Consider the following 20,746-nt stretch of genomic DNA (forward strand, 5'->3'; position numbering starts at 1 on the left):
TAAGCCCCCGTGTTGAAGAAATACAGGACCAGGAACCAGGGCCCCAAGGCCTGGGGATGGCATTTCTATCCCTCTGCAGATCTGCATCATCCTTCAAGGCCCATCCAGGTCCCTTCTCTCCGGAGCAGCCCACAACCAGCAGCAACCAGCCTGTCTCCTGAGAGGCCTTCCTATCATGGCCAGTTGTTCACGGTCGTCTCTGAGCGTGCCCAGTCTGCATTCCGGGCTGGGCATGAGCTCCTTCCCGGAGAGGGTCAGGGTCAGCCTTTGCAGGTCTGAGGCTCTGACGAGGTGCTAAGCACAGTAGAGGCCGGGGATTCTCCTGTGGTCGGCTCCCTTCAGGCCCAGCTACAGACCCTAGGAAATAACAGTCAACAAAAGCAGGGCCCTAGCGGGTGCCAACCCTGCTGACATTTTTCAGCCCTCGGAGCTCGGAGGAATGTGGCCATTTCATTGAGACTCTGGAAGGCACCCGTCCCATTTCCCTACACCCCCAACACCCTCCCCCCTACCCCTTCTCACTTTGGTCTCTCTCGTCCTCCAGCAGAGGGAGGGAAAAATAAGTGTGTTGTTCATTCTGGAAACTGTAGGCCCTTGTGCAGGCTTTCCATCCTGGCTCTGTTAAAGTTCAGAGTTGTCTGCTCAGGGTCTGTCAAACCATCAATAAGATTTTTGTTCAGGGCTTCCAAGGCCCACGCACAGCCCGGCCGTTCAACTACTCGATTCAGCACCCGAGGCCACAGCCAAGCTGCGCCTCCAGATGACCTCCGCCGCCGGGTTCTCCTCTTGAGGCAGTCTTGCTCTCTGGCCCCCAGCTTCCCAACCATAAATGTCTTCCCAACATGCCGAAAAAGCTGTTCATGCTTCCCCTGCTGTTTTATGCCCACACTTGTATTTATTCAGGTGCATTTGTTGAAGACCCGTGATCGAGCAGGATTTTCCTTCCAAACACGAAACTAAACAGGCCTGTGCTGTCAGTACAAAGACATGCACCCCGAGCCCTGCCCCGGCAGTTCCCAAGGTGGAGCCACCGGGCATGTTCCCTGCAAGAACCCCACTGCTGGGGACCGACCCGGTTCAGAACACGGGATACGTTTCTGTGACGAGCAGCAGCACCCAGGGTTGTGGTTGTGACCCAGGGTAGAAAAATGTCAAGTCCATTCCTTCTGATCCCAGAGAATCCTCAAGTCCTCAAGAGCGAGCTTTTGGAGAAACACACCCCTTCATTCCACCTAAGAAGGAGCACATCGGGCCAAAGTCTCCTTTCCCCGGAAGTGCCGCACGCCACGCCAGCCTTTGCCAAGTACCTGCCGAGTGCCTGGCATGTTAATAAGTGGCTTTATCCTCTTTGGTGTTTTATGGTGGCAACAGACGCATACCATAAAGTTGACCATTTCAATCACTCGGAGGCGTACAGATGAGCGGCACTGAGTACGCTGACAATGTGGTCCTTCTGGATCTGCCAATTCTAGACACTTCTTACAGACGGAGTCGAGGGCGATGTAGCCTCCTGTGGAATGGCTCCTCTCGGTGTGCAGGGCAATTCACGGTTCAGTCACCCTGTAGCTTCTATCAGACTTGACGCCTCCTCATCCCTGGCAACCTGCTGAGCCTTCGGGGTCTAGTCCTCTTCCTTAATCTTAAAATCATTTGAGATTTATCTATGTTGTTGCCTGTATGACAAGTTTGCTCTTCTTGATTGAGGTGTGGTATTCCACTGCATGGATGTTGGAAGCCCAAATGTCTCCACATGTCCATATATCCCCTCTGCCGGGTGCTTCTCCACAGACACAGCAGGGTCCTGCGTCCTGACCCCAGTCTGTCATGCTCCTGAAAGCACCTTTCTGCCAACTCAAAAGGACGTGCTGCTTTCAGGACACTTACTACCCTTCATGCCTACTCAGGGGCACGGATGCAAATGGAAAAGCAGTGATTCTCAGCGGTGGCTGCACAATGGAATCACCTGGGAAGGTAAAAAAAGTTCCTGAAACCTGGGTCCACCCCCAGAGATCCTGCTGCAATTCCTCTGGGTGTGGCCTGGGCCCCAGGAGTGTTTCAAGCTTCCCAGGAGATTCTAATGTGCAGCCAAGTGTATGAACCACAGAGATAAATAAAGGTGTGGTTTTTGCTTCATAAAAGATTTACTTTATACATTTTTAAAGATTTTTTTATTTTTAGAGAGAGAATGTGAGTGTGTGTGCGCGTGCTTGGGCGTGAGGAGGGGCAGAGAGAGAATTTTAAGCAGACTCTGTGCAGAGCATGGAGGCCAACACTAGGCTCCATCTCACGACCCTAAGATCATGACCTGAGCCATAACCAAGAACTGGACGCTCAACCAACTGAGCCACCCGGGTGCCCCTACGTCACTCTACTTCTTAAACTCTTTCATGACTTCCTTGCTCTTAGGATTGATTCCAAATCCTTAACGTGACTTACAGACAAGCTGTTCTAAAATCTGGCCCCTGCCTGTTAGTACATTATAAGATTCCTTGCAAAATAAACTTCCACAGTCCTTCTTTACAGAACTCAATTCTGAGTTTACATGTAGAACTTTCTAGGTTGATGCCTGATGCATAGTCAAATATACTTGAAAATACCTTTTTCCACCAAAAAGTCTTTTCCCTTCTGGAAAGTAAGAATGTGGAAGGCAAGGACCAATATGTCTCCATGTTTACATGCTGTTGAGCTCAGTTCTTTGTCTTGCTTAAATAAGTGGAAATTCTTATCACTGGTGAGCAGTACCCAAAAGACCTACATTCACAGGCTAGCCCTCTGGCAAGCTCATTGTTCCTGCCTCCTTCGACCCCAGAAGACTGAGCCAGAAACGGACATAACTTTCTCCAGTATAAGAAATACTCCAGGGGGCATCTGGTACCTCGGTGGCTGAACAACTGCCTTTGGCTCAGGGCATGATCCCGGGGTCCTGGGATGGAGTCCCACATTGGGCTCCCCACAGGGAGCCTGCTTCTTCCTCGGCGCCTATGTCTCTGCCTCTCTCTCTGTGTCTCTCATGAATAAACAAATAAAATCTTAAAAAAGAAAAAGAATAGAAATACTCCAGGACTTTTTCTTTATCTCTATTCTCAAGAAATGGTGAGGATGAAAGGGTTTTGCTTCCTTTACCAGCATTGCGCATGCACCACTCCTGGCAGGGCCTGGCCCTCAAGGTCAGCTTGTCATCGTTTTTGCAAGATCTGCTTTTTCTCACCTATCTTGGAGTCTCATCACTTAAAACACTTTCCCCACGAAGAGGCCGCCCTCTGCATTCCCAGATGAGCTGTGCGGGCCGAAGAGATGGGACAGATGCTTTGCTGCAGCTTGCCCTACTGGAAAAACAACTCAGGCTGCTTGCTCACTGGTGACCTCTCCAATGGAACAAACCTCCCCAAGAGCAGAATTCCAACCCCAGCTACGGAGCCAGCTGGAACCAGAGCTGCTTCGCCGGGGCCCTTCGGAAATTCACACGGTAACAGCCGAAGACATCAAACTGAGCAGAACAAGTGAGAGAGGCCCGTACCTGCCCAGGGCCCCCTCCACTCTGCTTCAGCCTGCCCAGAGGCACCCCCTGGCCCATCGGCCATTGCCCCATCTCTACTGCTTGCTGTTGTCCCCTGAATGTGAGTCCTTGGTCTCCAATGAAAATGAAAGCCCTGTGTAGGCAGGGGAGACCTGGTTTGGTTTCCCCACTGTGCCCGGGCAGTGCTTCACTCAAAGTCGGTGCTTGGAAAACACCTGCTGAGCATAAGGCTTCCACGCATGCACGCACAAAAACACACAAAAACACAGCCTTATGAAAGCTCCTCCTGAGCCTGGGTGGCTCAGTGGTTGAGTGTCTGCCTTCAGTTAGGCTGTGATCCTGGAGTCCTGGGATCGAGTCCCGCATCAGGCTCCCCATGGGGAGCCTGCTTCTCCCTCTGCCTATGTGTCTGCCTCTCTCTCTGTGTCTCTCATGAATAAATAAATAAAATCTTAAGAAAGAAAACTCCTCCTGAGTTGCCTCCTACTAAAAGGGTCTGGGCAGGGTGCCTGGGTGGTTCAGTTCAGTCGGTTAAGCAACTGACTCTTGATTTTTGGCTCAAGTCATGATCTCAGGGTCACGAAATCAACCCCTGAGAGGGATTCTTTGCTCAGCAAAGGGTCTGCTTGAGATTCTCTCTCTCTCCCTCTGCTCTTTCCCCACTCATGCTTATGTGCAGGCTCATAGATAAAGAAAGAAATTAATTAAATAAATAAATCCTTTAAAAAGTAAAGCAAAATAAAAGGCTCTGGGCTATCTGTCCCAGTAGGTCTGGGCAGAGAGCTCACCAATCCCTGGCCGTAACTGTGGTCCTCCCACCTGGGCCAGATAACATCTCTGGAATGACCAGCCAGAGGCAGCCCCCAGCAGATGGGCCGGGAGCACGCAAGGCATCTCCCTCCCAGATGGCACCGTGGTAGGCAAACTTGGTCAAGGGTGCAGGTAGGAAGGACAGGGAGGCAGTCACTCCCCTTGAGACCAGGAACCCTGGGGGGCAGCACTCGATTCCCTAGGGCACTCCAACAGTTCAGGGGGGCACATGAGGCCAGGGCAAGACATGCCAGGTCCGAGCCGCCACCAGAGGCCAGGCCAGACAAGGCAGCTTTGGGGCCTGGGAGGCCTTTGTTCCCTGACACAGTCAGGACATTCCTTAAATGCAATCTGCCAGAAGAGTGGCTTCATTCAGCCTTGGTGGAGGCCGGCTGTGTGGGTGGGGTGCAAAGGGTCGGCGGGGTGGCCCTCCGCCTGGCAGGTCCCGCAGCTGGCACAAGCCGTTGCAGTCTCCGAACAAGAGGCTGTCAGGGTCACTCGCGTTCACACTGGAAGTTTGGGAAAATACTGTCTGACACAGAAAGAAGCTGGGAAGTAACTGCTTATCTTTGAGTGGAGAGCTGAGGGCAAGTTTGTAGTCTCCCTTTATACCCTCCCCGGTTCCTCAAAGCAGAAGAGCGACTTGCTGCGCAGACGGAAGACACCATGGCCGGGGCTGCTATGTCTTCTGTTCACTCGCTTTTTGTATTCTGTCCATTTGCTATTAGTAAACATGCATAGGAAGAAGAAAAAAATCACCCTCCATCCCAATTTCCTGTTTCTTTCCAGCGTTTGGCAAAAGTAACCAAACACTGGTGGACTGATGTGCTGGAGGAAGCTGCATCCTGTTCAGGCCTCCATCTCCAGCGGGTAAAAGCAGCCCTGGCAACCTAACACCACCACCACCCTGACCTTGGACTCAGCTTGCCCCCCTTATCCCCCACGCTGATCCAGGGTCCAGAGGCCCACACAGGCAAGGGCCCTGCCTCGAGCTCCATGGGAGTTGGCCTAGGGAATGAAGGCCTCCTGGATCCCCAAGCTTCTTTGTCTGGCCAGGACCTTGGTGGCTCCCAGAGAATGGAGTGTCTCACCCCTGTCCTCACACTCCCCTGGGTTCCTGGTACAGAGGCAGCGATGTCAGTCAGGTCCTTCCCACCTGTATGAGGTTCCAGATTCAAAGCCCCCAAGTCTTAGCCCCAAATATTAGTTTACTCTTGGCTTCACCATATACTGGCTGTGTGGCCTTGGGGAGCTTAATTAACTTCTCTGGGCCTCAGTTGTCTCCTTTGTAAAATAACAGTACCTACTTAATAGGATTTGTATAAAGACCACAAATAATCCCATCACGTGTGTATACTAAGTTCAATGTTAGCCACTAAATAAAACCTAAATTCCTCTTATAAGATGGCTATAGAAAGCCTTCATAAACATCGCCCCCCACCCCTGCCAACACATACCACATACATTATAATTTTAGTAGGGTGGCTTTCAAAAGGTGACGGGAAACATCCCTATCTGATTTCGTAGGACTATGAAACCATGTCCTCACAGAAGGTCAGCAGAGGCTCCTGAGGTGGAGTTTGGGTTAAGCCCCTCTAGGGAACCACCTTCCTAGAAACACCGCTGAACATAAACAAATGAAGGGTTTCAAAGCTTCCTAGAGCTCTCCAGCCTGGGCTCAACAAGTTAAAATTGACCCCAGAAACACGCGGGGAGAAGAGCCAGTGCCAGGCCGTGATGTGAGAGCTAGCTCTCAGGCCCTTTCACCCTCTCGTCCCACCCTCTGTCTGTTCTCCAGCCCCTTCTCCACCCACAGGCTGCCAGCTGCCTGCCTCCACAACCAACCCAGGCAATGGTCCTTTGGGCAAAGAATACGACGCTATCAAAATTACCGCCTCAGTGGGGATAAGCCAGGGAGTGAGCAGTACCCATCGGCTGCTCAACCCCCTAGCCCCCAGCATCCACCTAACCTTCTCATCTGTACCCACCTTCCCTCTGGGAAGTCCCTGTACCCCACCACATTGGTGGTCTGGGTGAGACTAGAACCCCGCCGCTACTCCTTGGGCAGCCACATGACTTTGGACTCAGCCAATCAGAGTATCTCATTCTCCCAGCCAAGGACTGCCTTTGTGAGGTCCCATGACCAGAGACGAGCAATGGGCCTCAGCCTTGGGACTCTGCCTAGGCAGTGCCCGTCTCCTTCTTAAGGCTCCCTCATCCACTGGGACGTCACCCCTGGCCCCAGTGGCCACCTCTGGGAATAGTGTGCCTGAGAAGGAAAACAGGGCCTGGAGAGTCTGAGAACAGCATTTCAGCCCAGACACAGACTAACCTTCCCCTCTACCACTCAGTTAAGTGTGGCCAAGACATCCCATTTTTTCATTAAGCCAGATGGGGGGTGAGGAGGGAGTTTCCTCTGCTGGCAAATGGAGTGTAGACAACCCAGCACACCTTCTGATGCTGGAACCTGGGCCAGGCAGTCTGCATGAATTTCAGTTCACCCTGCGAGCTAGGCATCACCATCCCTCTTTCACTGAGGGGAGATCGGGTCACACTGTAAATATAGAGCCCAGAATCAACAGGTCCCTTCATCCAAATCTACTCTACACTGGTAAAGATTTGCTTATTAAACTGTCCAGAAAGTGAAATTCTAAGGAAAGCAAAGTGTGGGGAAAGGCCCAGGGAAAACCAACACACACACACACACCTTGAGAAGCCTGAGATGAAACGTCACAAAGGCCTAGGGTAAGGGCAGAGGACAAGGAGGCAGAGGGCAGTGAACACAAACTTCAGCCAGCCTCAGGAATAAGGCAAGAGTAGAAACCAAAGGGGAGGGCGGGGGGAGACTCTAAAAGCCCAGTGGGGACTCCCCAGACAGTGTGACATCTGGAGAAATGGAAGTGTCTGAACAAAGATCGTCACTCATCCCAGGCAGTGCTGATGGGCTTCAAGATGCTAAGCCCCACGGGAGCATCCAGGGGGTGCAAGCTGCAGCTCCTGGCTCTGGAAGTAGAGCTGGGAAAATGCACCTCTCCCCCTCCACACCTGACTCCCCAGTGCCAGGGGCCAGACCCCAATGATCAAACAGCTGATAAAATGGGTGTGGTGTGATTAGGTATGGGGGGGGGAGTGGAGGGAGAGGGAGAATCAGCCTAAAATGGTCCTTAATATCAGGAAGAATGGAAAAGCAAAAGTTCCACACAAAGGAGCAATTTTAACAAAGCCAAGCAGATCTGAACAGCTGTCGAGCTAAACCAACCTGCTTCTGTGAGCAGAACATCTCGAATGGACAAGAACTGACTATCACATAGAGAACTGTACGTAATCCCTTTATGTGAACCCCATCGACTTCGAATCAGCCCCTTGCAGGAGTGAAGAATCAGTAAGGAATGAAAATTAGTGATTTTGGTCTACTCAGCATTCTTGCTCCCTTCCTTTGGTAGTGGGACGACCTATTCTCTGTGGTTCAGATTTGGCTGACCCCACCTCGGGAGATGGGGTTGTAGCTGAGGACTGGCCATCCTTCGGGCCACTGTGATGGGTTCAAGCAAGGCCAGAATTTTCCTTAGGATTTGCTCTATGGGCTTTGGGAGCAAGAGGTCTTTCTTTTCTTTGGATTACAAGCCATGAGGATGTATACTTGGAGCTGGAGTGGACCCCTTTCTAGTCTGAGGACGAGGCCAGTGCCCAGAGAGGAGCAAAGCTAGTAATCAGAGAAAGATACAGAGCCCTACCCAAATTGCTAGAGTCCCTAGGTCCAGCCATTCCTGAAGCTAACTTTGTACTTGCCAACTACATGAACCAATAAATTCCCCCTTTTCACATAGGCTGGTGTTTAGTCACTACTGACCAAAAAGGTCCTTATTAACATGGAAGTGAAGTCCTAACAGTGGCTCCACCCCCTTTAGAAGGCACACCTCAATTTCCCAAAGCCATAAAAGGGCTCCCTTTAAAAGGTCCAAACACAGAGCCTACAAGGCCAGGCAATTTTCTTGGATGACCCACATGGTACCCAAACCACCAGAAAAATTGCTGACAGTGGCCAACAAACACTGAAGGCACAGCTGTGTAGTCCCGGTTAAACCACGGTAGAAAGCAGCAAGCATGGGGATGGATGCTGGGAGGGGTGGGGGTGGTGCTGCCTGCCTGCCAGGAACCCATCTCTTCTCTCTTTTCTGACTGGGGCGATGTCCTTGTGCTGATCTCCATGATCCACAGTACAGGGCTCACCCCACCTTCAAATTGTGGGCAGGACACATGAGCGGGCTTTGCTGTCCACTCAGTGAGTAGGACCTAGAGCTATTAAAAAAATAAACAAACCACAATTTAGCAGAAAATATCAAAATGCACTGTATCTAGTAAAGGAGTGGAATCTCTCATAAAACCTTTGGTTTGGGGGGGGGGTTGTGGGTGTGTGTCCTGGGATACTATGTAAAATACATTTCTTACCAAGGTCACAATAAAGGTTTGAAAAACACTATTGCAGACCCATAATCTCTCATCTGAAACCTTCAATGCCAGAGGTGCTTTGAAATTTAGTATATCTCAGATTCTGGAAAAGGAACACAGCACAGATGCCCCAGCGAGGTCTGAAGAAATACCCGGGAACCAAAGACATTAATATTTCTATAGCAAAATGCACAAAAACTCATACGAAGTGGTTGATAGGTTTATAAATGGTCTCACGTCATTTTAGATGCCTCCAAATTCATTTGTGCCAACCTCACAGAAAAATTTCTGGTTTTCCCAGTTTGGGAATTGGGGGAATTGAGGAGATGAAACTGTGGGCCTTTCTTGGGATTCCCAGGATCTTTTTCCTTCTGTGGCCTCAAGATTGGCTTTTAATTGTCCAATTTTTAAAAGAGACTTCATGGATGGTGGCAAACCCACACTGGCTTTTAATAAATTAGTGCAAAGCTGCAAGATCTGTGGGCAAAGCTGTCTGTGGGCAGATGGGTCCACTAACCAAAATAACTCTGCTTCCGAGTGGGACTGACTTTTGATCTAAAATGGGATTGCCCAATTATTTTGGCCACAGGTAGCTACTGAGCAAGTGCAATGTGGTTTGTCTGACCTGAGTTGTGCTGTGAGTGACTTCATGCCACTTCCTCATCGCCCCACCAAAGAGAATGTAAAATATCTCGAGTGTATGTGTGTCTTCTTTAAATATCAATTATATGTTGACATGATGGTATTTTGAATGTATGGAGTTAAAAAAAATATTCTGAAAATTAATTTCACCTAGGTTTTGTTAATTTTTTTGTTTGTTTGTTTGTTAAAATCATGAAAAAAACCCCTCCTCCTGATTCCTAATGCAAACAAAACAGCATTCAGAGACCGGGAGCAAGAGACTTTGCCAAAGTCACACAATTAGTTTGTGGAAAGCTCCATTTCCTATATCCACCCAGGGCTTTCCAAACCTGCTAACTGAAGCAATTCTGTATCCTGAAGAGCAGACGAAGGACTAAAGATCATTCTTGAAGGAGAGTTCAAGGGAATGGTGGTAAAGGGTTTGGGAAAGGTGGAGCCTTCTCAGTGCATTGGCTCGGCTGGATCAAGGTGAGAGGGGCGGGGAGAGAAGTGCTCTTCTAGGAAACCAGCCATGACAGTGATGAAGTAGATTTGGTTACTGGGTGCAGGCTGTACTCTGTTGACACGAACGAAGGCCAGTTATTCATCACAGAAATATTCTAAATTGAAACCCTTGAAGCTCTGTTATATAAACAATGTAAAGGTATCACAGAGTTTTGAGTAGGACCATTGTTTTCACTTCATGTTTCAGCCAAAATTTGTCAAAAGAAACTGCTGATGTACGACTTCCGACTCTTCCAGTGCATTTCAGTTTGGGGGAACATTTGAGGTTTGCATTTGGCTCTTGATACAGATCCCCTTTCCTCTCCCGAGCCCATCTCAAAGGGACCACTCAGCTCCTCCCTGCCTCACCTCCTCACCCTATACCTTCTCCCACACTGTGGCCCCAGCCCTGCACACTCTGGAACTGTCTTTAGCCACTTCTCTGGCGTAACCAGGTTCTCTAATGCAACAACCACACATGCCACATTCTGAGCGATTATCCCCTCGACCCTCAAACCAGGCTTTCAGAGCACCCCAGTCCGGGTCATCATTTCAGCCTATCAATGTGCCCTGCTCTGTCCTATAACAGCTGTTCAAAAGTATTTTCCAGGTGCCAGCTATATATCAATACTCTTTTTTAAAGATGGGGAAGGCAAGCAAATACCTATTTCTCATGACTATATTCCTTGAAACTATAAAATAAGAATGCATGTTGCAACTGTTTGCACATAAGGCAGAAGCATTTCCTTTTACTTCCTCACCTCATCTGTGGTGTTACCCAACTGAGGATGCTTCTTATAACCCATGACATCTCAGAATCAACCTCTTCTCAATCAGTCCCTCTGCTTCCAACCACGGTGAATTTTCCATTTCCGCATAGTGAGGGGGCTGTTTGCACCATATTATATTTCTTTGGACAAGAGATTACTTGCTAATTTTTCCAAGTCCCTAGAATTCCACCTGTCTCAAACCTCAAATCAGATTTCTTGAGCACAAGGGTCTGCATCCTGGCATTCACTTTGGCCATTCCCCTCCTGCACCTGGTCAGGCATCCATCCAGCCTAGAGCAGGAGCTCACAGGTTTGAAGACCGTGCAGGGAAGGGGAGGGGCTGGTGAAGTGTCCCCCTTCCTCCAGACCACGCTTCTGAAAATTTCAGGCCTTTCCATTCAAAACTGGTCATGGGGACCCCATTCAGAATCTCCAGAACAATTCCAGCTCTGAATCCCAAACTTGGTTCAGGAGTTGCTTACTTAGACGTGAAGCTTAATTAGAAAAACCTGGAAATAAAGGAGTTTTGTCTTCCCATTGTTCTGAATGTCATTTGGCAGAAAGTAAAGCTAAAATACAATGAACTCTAAATTCAGCAACAAGGATTAATAGATGTTATGATGGGTCATTTTCTACTGAAACTTAAACTATGAAGATAGAATTACAGTTAAATAAAGAACACAAAATGCTATTAATAATAAACCAGTAAAAGAACGAATACAAACCAACGGAGGGGAACTGCTTTTATTAAGAATAAAGTCAGCCAAATGGCTGACCAAGCTTATCACACTGAGCTCTTCTAATAAGCCTATAGGGTAGATATAATCATCTCCCTGATGAAGAAACAGACTCAGGGAGGTTAAATAATTTGCCCCAAGTCACTCAGCTAGTAAGTTCAGATCTGAATTCAAGTCATTCTGATCCTTCCCCCCCAAGGGGAAGGATCCCACCTTGGCTGGCCTCCCTCGCAATTTCTTCTTTCATGTCCTGAAGTTTTTAAGCAAAAACTTAAGTAGTTTAAGTTTTTAAGCAAAACTTAAAAAAAGAAAAAATCCAGTCATTTAAAAACAGACCCTAGCAGAGAAGGCATGGCTAAGGGTATATTGTTTGCTTAGATTTATATATGAACACAGAAAACTCTGCTAGCCCATCTCCACCCTGATTATTATCAGTACAAGTCATCAATGACCAAATCATATCTTATGAGAACGGTAACACAGTAGAAGAGAACAGTAAAAGACTTGAGAAATACATTTAACTTACAACAGGTACTGAGATCAGTATGTGCAAGTCTCTGGTGACAATGAGTCGTTCAGAGTGATAATGAGTTGACAAGTTTACCAGTAAATCCCGCATGGTAATTATTTTGCTAATGCAGTTAGGCATAGGTGGCCAAATTGCAAAATGTATCAGCCTTATTACTAGGTTTTAAATGACTTTGAAAAGAGTTAGCTAATGGAAAATAATCCACCACCGAAATGTATTTTGTGAGCCCCATGTGTAAACATGCCTTACACAGCTTATCACAGCCAGGAAATGAAAGGTGGCCAGACGAACATCCGTAGGCCAGCACCACGGATGACAGTTGTGAGTCCTCTGGAAATGAATCCACTTTCCTGTTCCCCTGCACAGCAGGTCTCCTCAGACAGGGTTCATGGGGAGAGTTACACCTATTAATGGAAAGGTAAAGGAAGGGGTTTGGCTGACGAGTGATGTTTTAGTCAAAGTCTTCTTTTGGCTATTAGAAATAAGTTTTAGGAGCGCCTGGGTGGTGCAGTCAGTTGAGCATCCGACTCTTGGTTTTGCCTCAGGTCTTGATCTCAGGGTCATGGGATGGGGCCCCACACGAGGCTCCGCATTCAGTGTGGTATCTGCTTGAGATTCTTTCTCCCTCTCCCTCTGCCCCTCCTGCTTATGCGCATACTCTCACTCTAAATTAAAAAAATATATCTTAAAAAAAAGAAATTTCAAATGAGTGATCTGTGGGCTGGTCAAAGAAACCCAAATAGCTCTCCCTGTACTATAATAAAATATCTTACCCATCCTTTCTTTCATTCATTAAAACAGGCATGCTCGGGGCAAGGGACAAAGATTGCCAACTGAAATTTAGAACTAAGAAAACAACCCATGTCATCAATCTCTTTTTGGATTTCTTCCATAAACCTTAACACTCCTGTTTCAACTGGGTATACCTTTGCTAAGGACACCAAAAAGGGTCATTCATATGACATTGCCACCTTATTGAGCTAGGAATGAGCAAATGCCACAGAGTATGATGGTTAGTGTTAGGTGTCAACCTGATGGCCCTCGGCCTCCATAGTCTTATAAGCCAATCTCTTCCTATACATAAGTAAAGGATGGATGGATGGATGGACAGAGACAAATATCCTATTCATTTTGTTTTTCTGGAGAACAAGGACTAGTACACAGAGCTTTTTGCCAAGGAGATGTCCTGCTCACTTTGAAGGACATTTAGAAAAAGGCAAGAAACATGTTATATGCTTGGGAATTATCCTGAAACCTAAAACCTCCAAGGTGCTCTTCTAACCCAAACTTACTCCAACAAACATAGTTCAAAACCCCACAGATCTGGACAGTCTCTTGGGTGCTGAGGCTCAAAAGCCCTCAGAACTTTGGATGTGCATTTTCTTCTCCAAGCAAAATTTCTACATCAGTACAATATTTTCTTCTATTTACATATATTTTACTCCTATGAAATGAATCCAGACCAAAAATGGTGAGCATTATTCTAGACAGATGGGAAGATATAGAATTCTGTAGCATTACTGTGAGGTATCCACTGATCCCAGTCTGGAAATATCAATCAAAATTATTCTCAAACTCCTGATACCTGATGTTTAATACAGATGCCTACCCTCAAGGAATTCTGGCAAATGTTCAATTTAAGGCCTAAGGCCAGCATTCCCTTGAGAAAAGCTGGGTCAGAGGACCAGGACATTTCTACACAGAGACTAGGAGAGTCCTGGTGCAAAGAGTCTGCAAAGATGGAACCACCTTGACCTCCATTTGGCAACTAAGAGGTCACATCCTATGGTGGGGTGCTGCCTCAAGCTGACTCTGCCACTGTTTTTCTCACATCTGGATTTCTCACATTCATTTCTCCACCAAATACTTATGGAGCACCTTCTTTGTCTTGGACCCTTAGATTCAACCACTAAATGAAATGGGTAAAATGGGTACCACTGAATAAAAGGCCCCTTTGAATACACACCAACATGGTTCATTGTAAGTCCTCTTGCTATAGTGATGTTAGTTTTTCTGTGTATTTTGGATGAATACAAACACAAACTTTCTGATACTCTTTTTTCCCCCCAAGATTTTATTTATTTGAGAAACAGAAAAGCATGAGAGAGAGAATGAGCAGCAGTGAGAGGCAGACGGAGAAGCAGATTTCCCACTGAGCAGGGAGCCTGAGGTGGGAATAGATCCCAGGACCCTGGGATCATGACCTGAGTGAAGGCATATACTTATCCAAGAACCCCAAATATCCTGGTATTCTTAATGTCACAGTATTCTGTGCTTCTCTACATATGAATGGATGGCAGAAAAACCTGTATGTTTTCCTATAGGTCTTTTATTACAACAGCTTTTTTCCCCTTATGATGAAGGGAAGGGGAACAGACGAGGCTACCTCAAAATATGCCACTTTGGCATATTGATTATTTAGTTACTTAAGAAACAGCCAATGCAAGGACACTGACCCTCCTTTGTCCACCTGAAAGCAGGAAATAAATCTCCCACATGAAGGTACCCTCCCTATACCAGGGGGGCACAGAGCATCCTTATCGCAAGAGATAGGGAATTCAAGGCCGACATGGCTGTACAAACACACTTTGTGTTTGTACAGCCATTTGCTACCCCAATTCCAGCCCCTTTTGTTTTGTCAAATCCTGACCAGTAATTGTTCCTTTGTCTAAAAGGTAGGAAAGCTGACTGCCTTGGTCATTTCTTGAAGCCTCTGTTTCTAGGAGTTTCTGTACATATGAAATTAGATTGGTTTTTCTCTTATTAATCTGTCTTATGTCCAAAAATTGACCTCCTCTATAGAACAATCCCAGAGTGGTGGAAAGAGTTTGGTTAGCTTTCAGTGACTGTACTAACCAGGCAGGTGAATGTCGGAAGTTTGATAAGCTCTTTGAACTAGAGATTTCCTACTTACACAAGTGGGAAAAAAATCATACCTCTTTTGCAGGGCTGATGTGACAGCTAAATGAGAGAACACCTGAAAAGCACCAGACACAAAATATTATTTAGTAAATGTTAATATTATCCTCTGTAGCGGGTTGCATAGTGGCTCCCAAGCAATGTGTCCGAGTCCTCAGCCTTGGTCCCTGTGAATGTGATCTCACTTGGAATTGGGTCGTTGCGGATGTAAATAAAGATCTCGAGATGAGATTGTCCTGGGTTTAGGGTGGACTCTAAATCCAATGACTGGTATCCTTCTAAGAGAAAGCAGAGGGAACTTTGAGATACAGAAACACAGGGAAGGAGGTCATATGGAGACACACAGAGAGACTGGAGTTAACGCTGTCACAGCTAAAGAAAGCCAAGCCCCACCAGGAGCTGGAAGAGGCAAGGACAAGATTCTCCCCTAGAGTCATCAGAGGGAGCCCAGCCCTGCCAACACCTTGATTTGGGGCTTCTAGCTTCCAGAACAGTGAGGGAATAAGTTTCTGTTGCTTTAGGTCACTAGTTGGTGGTAATTTGTTACAGCAGCCCTAGGGAAACTAAGACAACCCCTTCAACTCATGGAACTAGGAGATTTATACGCAGCTTTAGGAAAAAACCCAAGAGTCAATAAGGGACAGACTAACAAAAAATTAACCTGGTTAGAAAAAGTCTGATTTCTCCACTGGATTATAAGAATCTGATTAGATTTAAAACCAGTCAGGACAAAACTTCTGAATTTGAAAACATTTGTTCTGGCAAAAGAGAGCCTTCCATTTCTGCCATAAATAATTATCAACAGGGGCGCCTGGGTGGCTCAATGGGTTAAGCATCTGCCTTCAGTTCAGGTCACGATCCCAGGGTCCTGGGTTGAGCCCCACATCAGGCTCCCTGTTCAGTGGGGAATCTGCTTCCCCCTCTCCTTCTCCCCCTCCTCCTCCCCTTCCTGGGATGTGCCCAGCTGCCCTCTACTGGGCTCTGCCCCTCACATGGTGACCGTGGCACCTGAGCCTCTCACATACTGGGAGATGTCTTGCAGGAGCAGTTTCCAGACCTAGGAACCACAAGCTAGGAAAATGGGTTTCTGGGAGTCGGGGTGAGGCAACTCTTAGAACATACACCAGATACAGAAATTCCAAGCTGCATCTCTTAGAAGGTTCCTTGAGCCTGCTGGCTTCCCATCCCATGTGCAGCCTGCAGCGTGTACACCACACATGCCACAAAAGCCAGTCAGGCCAGCTGTCTAGCGTGTCGTATCATGTTAGGCAGTGCCCTGGGCCACCAGCAGCCCCGAGCCACAGGCACAAGGCTGAGCCCCTGCCCTTAGACTCTAAGTCCTGGCCCTTCTGGACCAGGACCTGCCCCGCGAGCCTCCATCCAGCAACGCTGAGCACGAGGCACTAGTGGGGCACTTGCCTAACTTAGTATCACTTACTTAAGCCTCTACAATCTTATAAAAAAGATTTTATGAACCAATGTGTAAAGTTACTTCACTTTACTAAGGTTACAGAAACAACCAGTGACAACACTGGCTGCCCAGATCTTTGGCCTGGCATCCATGACTTCCCACACCTGCCCCCAAATAGGGGAGACCCTCCTGCTTAGTCCAGACGACTTTGGGGCTCCAGCACGCAGCGTGCTCTGTCCAGACCACTGAACCGACAGTGCTGGCCTGCTATGGCAAGGCACTCGACCCCCACTATGCCTTCATCCTGATGACAGCCCTCAGTGCCACATTTCGTTGTCCCTATTTTATAGATGGGGAAAACTAAGGTTCCCCAAAGAAAACATGTCTGCTCAAAGCCATACCTGTGTGATACAGAGAAGGATCTGAGCCATGGCCCCAAACCCCATGCCTTTCTTCCCAAGCAGAAGCCAGGCTATGCCACTGACTTGAGCGGGAAGCCCTCTCTGAGCAGCAGCTGTTGCTATGAGCCTAATTAGAGGTTAGGGAGTGAGAACCAAGCTGTCAACTTACATTCCATCCTTTGAGTCCCTCTTCCCTTGCTGACATCTCCTGTGCAGGCTGCTGCTTTGTTATAAACTCAGTCAAGTCACAGCTGTGACAGCTGCTATGGGTTTGCCTCTGGGCTCCTGCTGCTGCCCAAGTCGGAGGTGGAGGGTGGAGGGGTCCTGGCCTCACCGTTCTTGTGGGCAAGACCCTTGGGGCCTGTGTTCGTGTCCTCGGGAGGCCATAACAAAATACCATGGATAGAGGGGCTAAAATCAGCAGGAATAGATTCTCTCCCAGTCCTGGAGGTGAGAAGTCTGAAATCACATGTCCAACAGGGCCATGCTCCCTCTCAAGCATCTGGGGAAGAATCCTTCCTTGCCTCTTCCTCATTTCCCGTGGCTGCCAGCAATCCTTGGCCTTCCCAGTTTGTGGCTCCATCACTCCGATCTCTGCTTCTGTCATCACAGATCTTCTCCCCGTGTCTCCATATTCAAGCGGTCCTCTTCTCATGAGGACACCTTACCTTCACTGGGTAAGAGCCCACCTGAATCCAGGATGGCCTTATTTTAACTGGATTACAATCTACAAAGATCCTATTTCCAAATAAATTTGCATTCCAGGGATTAAGACTTGAACATATTTTTTTAGGGATATCACTCAGCCCCAAACAGTACAATGGCAGCACAGGTTGATTAAACCATTGGTGCAGGAGAGGTGAGGAGTCATATGCAACCAATGGCTGACATGCCTTTGCAATGTGTTTCCTGGGTTTCCCTGACTCTTCTGACAGTCCTGATTTGTCAAGACTTGTTTGAGGCCTGACCCTCCTTCCTCTGCTTCCTCCCATCTCCTCAGCCCATCAAGTTCATGAAGAATATTCCTTCATGTCGGCCTTGATCACCACTCACTCACAGTGCCAAGTTTGGTGGCCAACACAGAGCAGGCCCTCAATACAAGTTTGTTAAATGAATGAGTGAGCCAACAAATGGACATGGGTACCATGAAGGGCATTTTGGAAGAAGACAAAGCTACATCAGGAGGGTAAGTTGAATCATGCCACCTGCCCAGGAGTTCATAACTCAGAAGGTGGGACAGACTCATCCCACTCACCACCCTGCAATTCAAATGACAATGTGTTAAGTCTACATGATACCATTGTATGGGGCAGGAGAGTGAAAGTGATTGGGGTAATCAGAGAAGGGAAGACAGTCTCTGGACTGGGCTTTGGAGGGTCTGGATAAAATGAGGGGGCAAAGACAGTGTCTAAGACAGACTCGAGAGCCAGGGGGGCCACCAAGAGGGAGGAACGGCTGGAGCACAAGCTTCTTCAGCAGCCAGAGGTGACTCCTATAGGGTGAGCCAGGCCTGAGAGAGTGAGTCTTGCCAACTAGGTGAAGGCAGGTCACCCTGCTCCCCAGGTGATGCCATCCAGTTGGCACTAGGGAGTCACTGCAGGTTCTCAACAGGAGGGAACTCCATCCCCACTTCCCAGTGCACATACTTATTAAATCACGGTGGCCATTTTGGCAAAGAAAGCTACTAACTTTTCCAAGCCCTGCTTGACTCTCAGTAACGTACCAACACAATGTTCTACAACTACAATGTGCAGAAGTGTCTAGGCACATATATTGTTCTTTTCCATTCCTAAACTAACATACAACCCAGGAACCACCTCCTCCCCCCATACCCTCCAGCATACCCTTAAGGAACCTCCAGGGAGTCCAGTTCTCAGTGGTATTTCGGTGATCCCTGGGCACCAACCTCCAGTGAATATATATATATGAGGCGACAAACTCCAAGTCATAAGGTGGCCATCTAGATGATTCAGGACAGGTTTAAATAATTTAAAAAACTAATACTAAAATGGAAACATAAAATTTTAAATCCTCATAGAGAAACAATATCTAGGACACAGTTTGAGGAACATAATCTTTATAGGTGATACAGGAAAGCATCCACAATAGGCTTTCAAGGACATCGTCCCCTCCCCCCACCACACTCCCCACAGAGCTCACGACCCTCACAAATGCTTTCCACACAGGTCCATCCCAACCCAGTGACCACAATTAGTGTAAGGCACAATCTGTCTTTGAGCATCTTGATTTTCTGGATGCTGATCTCTAACTTTGGGGCTGAAACTGATAAGAGAGGTAAGCATGTTCCTAGTAGGATTGTTTAATGAGCTGATTCTTGAATTACAGCAAAGAGTTGAGGGTCTCAAGTCCCAGGAACAAGATGCAATCCGTTAGCAAGAAGGGAAGATTCTCGGGGCACCTGGGTGGCTCAGTCGGTTAGGCATCTGCCTTCAGCTCAGGGCACGATCCCGGGGTCCTGGGATGCAGCCCCGCCATCAGGCTCCCTGCTCAGCAGCAGTCTGCTTCTCCCTCTCCCCCTCTCTCTGCTCATGCTCTCTTCCTCTTTCCCTCAAATATATAAAATCTTTTTTAAAAAGAAAAAATGATTTTTAAAAAAAGGAGGGGAAGATTCTCAGATATTAGTGGACACACCTGAGAGAGGCCCAGTAGGGAGTCTGTCAAGAGGATGCACATGGTCCCCAGCACCAAAGCACAGAGTGATGAGCAACGGGAAAGGGAGCACAGCCTTTGAACAGGTCACTCCTTTGCACCCTGTAGGCTACCTAAAGGATTTCTGAAAAGGTTAATGGAAAAACCAAAACCCAAGCTGAAAGAAAGGGTAAGAGACTATACCCCAAAGCCAGGCTCACGTTGTAAAGAATATGAAGTGTGAGCTCTGCCTTTCAAGGCAGTCCAAAAGGCCAGGTAAAGGAGGGTGGCAATCATTCCTATCTGATCAAAGATGCCATCCTTCTGGAGGGACAAGCCTTTCCCTGATGCTAAGTTTTAAGAGGAATGCCTCACATTTGACAGATGGAGGCTCCGTCAGTGTTTTTCATACTGACGACCATCAGCAGGGCCACGCAGGCCAGCAAGGATGGTCGGGCCACGTCCCCGAGCAAGGCCCCAGGTGCATGGGAGGTGACAGCCCACACATCTCTCTCTGGCTGAGCCAAAAGGGAAACAGAGCTTTGGGTGACTTCCCATCTCCCCTGCGAACAGGGGTCCGTCTTCGCGACCAAAGGTCAGAAGGCAGGACACCGCGGGCTGTGCCAGGGCAGACCCTCATCCGGGCCTGCAGATGGACACTCGGGGATCTAGACTCATCGCAGGCCAACCCCGGGTTCTCCGTGAACATGTCACAGAGAGCGAATTTCGGGGTACGCTCCCTCTCCAAAAAGCCAGGGGGACGATCACCCCTCCGTCTATGGGGGCTGTCTCCACTGCACACCCCTCCCCTCCTGCAGCAGGGGCCGCCCGATGCCAGCGCTGAAGGGACAGGACGTGGCCGCGGGCAAGAGCTAACCATGAAAGGGTTGTTGGCAGAGCAGCGAGGAACTGACCACTAAGGAGCCGGGTCCCTGGAGCAGATAACAGGAGGCCGGAGGCCGCTGGAGCCCATAACCTCCAGCAAATCACTGCTAACTGCCGGGGAGAGCGGAATGAAGGCTCTGCTTGAACTTGCAAGTTTATTTCAGGCTATTCCAAAGCCTTCTGGGCCCCTTGGCAAGGAGGCGGGGGGTGGGGTGGGGGGGATGGAAGAAAAGCCTGCTCTCCGCCCTTCTCGAACTGTGGGATAACGTTTTGCAACATCACGCAGCCGCTCATGGCTCTGGGAGTGCACACACGCTTAATCCTAACAGCAGGTTGGCCCATCTTCCCACCCTTGCAGGCCGGGCCCAAGCAGGGCACACGATCATCAGCCACAGGGACACGTTAACACGCTCCGTGTGCGGACAGGGACAGGGAGCAGCGCAAGCAGCGTGGGTCGCCAGGAGCCAGATTCCGCATATGAGTCGCTGCGTGGGAGATAAGGACCTGGAGGCTGCACCTGCCCCCACATGTGGCTGCTGGGCAA

General features: G+C 48.4%; 1 protein-coding gene across 15 annotated transcripts in view; it reads right to left on the reverse strand.

Annotated features, from left to right (window-relative positions):
* AFAP1L2 (actin filament associated protein 1 like 2) overlaps window positions 1-20,746 on the reverse strand; it is a 96,670-nt gene that overhangs the window by 44,824 nt on the left and 31,100 nt on the right. For 3 of the 15 annotated variants that reach the window (XM_049103106.1, XM_049103108.1, XM_049103107.1), the window contains exon 1: window positions 12,187-12,323. The exons of 6 other annotated variants lie outside the window; for them this stretch is intronic. The gene's annotated coding sequence lies outside the window, so the exon portion shown is untranslated. Of the gene's footprint in view, window positions 1-12,186; window positions 12,342-20,746 lie in introns of those variants that run through there. 6 more of the 15 variants (XM_049103110.1, XM_049103109.1, XM_049103105.1 and 3 more) reach the window with 5 other exon arrangements.

This window comes from Canis lupus, chromosome 28 (genome assembly GCF_003254725.2).
Source record: "Canis lupus dingo isolate Sandy chromosome 28, ASM325472v2, whole genome shotgun sequence".
Lineage (NCBI taxonomy): Eukaryota > Metazoa > Chordata > Mammalia > Carnivora > Canidae > Canis > Canis lupus.